The sequence below is a fragment of the Pelodiscus sinensis genome, chromosome 4, assembly GCF_049634645.1.
Source record: "Pelodiscus sinensis isolate JC-2024 chromosome 4, ASM4963464v1, whole genome shotgun sequence".
In the NCBI taxonomy this organism is placed as follows: Eukaryota; Metazoa; Chordata; order Testudines; family Trionychidae; genus Pelodiscus; species Pelodiscus sinensis.
The window spans coordinates 75,209,411-75,212,274 of record NC_134714.1 but is presented as its reverse complement, the minus strand read 5'-3'; positions in this window follow the sequence as shown (position 1 = coordinate 75,212,274).

Genomic DNA, 2,864 nt, shown 5'->3' with positions numbered 1-2,864 from the left:
CTTACATGGAAGTTTGAAATTTAATTGCTAAGAACTTCTATGAATATAAAATGCCAGCACACCAGTGTTTGGGGAAAGCAAGCATGAAAGGGAACAAGCACCAATAAAAACAGATGCAAATAAATATTTTGTGAAAAAGTGTACAAAGAAATCACCCAAATCTCTACAGGTAATATAGCTGAGAACTTCAAAGCAGTCTACAGCACACAGCCACACATATTTTATTAAAGTTAATGTGTAGCTAAATGCCCTTGACAGCTTAAATTTCAACTAATAAGTACATTTGTTAAAATACAAGGTGGCATATGAATAATTCAATGATATTTTGAAAGCTTCATCGATGTACTATATTTTCATTACAATATTGCCCTTTCCACCTGAAGGGCCCAGGCATTCTCCTTTAGTATTCTCTCAGATAGCACTTTGAGCATATAAATGAGGTCCTCGTCTTGTTTTCACAGGAGTCACTTTTCAGGGGTCCTCTGTAGAACCTGAACTTACTGTTGTATTAAGGGAAAAGAAATGATAATGCACAAGTCAGCTTCTTTTAAACTCAACTATTATCATTTTAGTAGTAACAATTATTCCTTTTGTTTTACCCTAAAGACTGGGTAGTGGTCCTTTTAATCAGGATTGGCCAATTAAGTAAGCATAAACCTAAATGCAGTAGAGACCGCCTAACTTGGTGCTCTGCTATTCAGGATCCTGGGAAGTCAACAGGGATGCAACACGACTTCTGCTGACTATACTAGGCATTGTGTTAAGCCCAAGAAATGCTTGTCCCTGCTACTGAATGCAAGATCAAGCCCTGAGAGTCACACAAGAAGTTTCTCTCACAGCATTTTCCCAATTCATCCAGAAATTGTGCATCTCTGGGAAAGAATTTCTGTTGTTGCAATTTTGCCATGTAGCTTTTTTTTAATCTAGTTAAACCCCTCAGAGATACCAATAGAGTATCAAAGGAATAGCAAAAAGTTTGAGGGCTGCTGCTGCCCATCATTTAGCAAGCGAGAGCAACTTTGCAGAAATAGAATATAATCACTGTGTAGTTATAGCAATGATGGGGCATTAAATCTACAGTCCTCATTTTAGGGCCAAAAAACAATATGCAGCTGAAAACTGAAAAAATGTTAAATACCATGTACATTTTACAAATATTGAACACAGTGAAAATATTATGATCAGGCTTCCTTGCCAGTGCTAATAAAAGCAGACTTTTCTAAATCTTCACAAGTGGCAGAAACTGCCCTGGCATTGTCTAATCAGGCATTGTTAAGTCATCACTGACTGAATCAATTCAGAAGTACTGTATGATCCTCATTGCCATTAAACTAGCACCAGCAAAGAAAAATCAGCATGGTAAGAAGCACGGAAGTGCACTATGGAGTAAAACGCACAAATGTGAAATTTTACTGTAAATATATCTTTAAAATATGGATTATGGTAAAATATTTTTCAATTGTGTATATTTTCCAGCTGTTGCTGTTGGTAAACAATGAGAATGAAATATTTAATATGGAAGATGCATGGCATTGTTAGTTTTTGGTTTTGGGTCTTTTGTAACTCATGTCAATGCATACAAAGTGTCCATAAACCTCTATCAATTGAAACAAATGTTTAACAAGTCTAAGCAAGCCACAGCAGAGATACCATTGTAAACCAACATGCCCTTCAACTGCTTTTGCCATTCAATTTATGATTTGAAGACTACAGCTGAACTACAATCTAAATTATACTTATGAGCTTATGTAGGAAAAGCCTAAGACAAACGTTTGAAATAGTCCATTAAGAAGAATGCTCATTAGGGCACTATGCTTTGCAGTTCAACTATAGCACATACAACAAGAAGTCCAGGGGCACTTTAAAGACTAACAAGTGTATTAGGGTATTAGATCACATACATGTAAGTAAAAGACAGAACAATGTTTAAGAGAAGTGTATTCAATTATTTTTGTCATGGTCCAAATTTTCTTGGTCAAGCTCCAGACTCTAAAAAGATAATAAATAATAGTAAGTAAAGACAAAGATTTTGGAGTTCATTCAAAGTGTCTGTTGGACAATGTTTGGCCCCACAGTCCACCTATTGTTTACTCCTGCTCTAAGATTTACTTTAATAACATTAATTCAAGTTCCATATTCACTGGGGTTGGCTTTACTAGCACCGCATATAAGCAATATATAGTAGTCAGCTATTTACCATTGGGGGTGGTAAATAAGTACATATACATACAATAGCAGTACCCCAGTACTGCTACTGTAGAAGAGTGCTGCTTCATTAAATTCTCAGTTGTTGAATATATGAGTGAGTAAAACACTATAAAGATTGTCTACTCTCAAATAGCTTCTAAAATTTCCAGTGAATTAGATATTTTTAAATCACGCACATTAAGATTGTATAGTTAACTGATATGCTAAACACACATATAAAACATTTCATAGGGGAAGTAGCTATTTGGACAGAGGAGAAACTGCCTGTCAGAAATTTGAAAAGTCTTAAAAAGCTTCAGCTAGTATAAATTGATGGGGGCTATAAATATTTACACCTGCTGAGACTCTGCCCCTTAGAGAATTAATATTGCTAGTACAGCTCTCCTTTGAATGTGTCTGACAAAGCTACAGTTTTTCAAACAACTCATGACTGGTACATTCTTTATTATGTACAGTTTTTAGACACACCCAAAGCAACTTTAAACCACAGAATGAATAACTCCATGGAATTTAATGGTATCAGCCTAGAGTGGACAAAATCAGAATCAATGCAAGTACACTTATGAACGAATTTTATGTTCATTACCAGAAGGAATAATTTTATTTGCCTTCAAATATATTACTCTGTGAGGAAATTAATCTTAAGCCATAAAGTT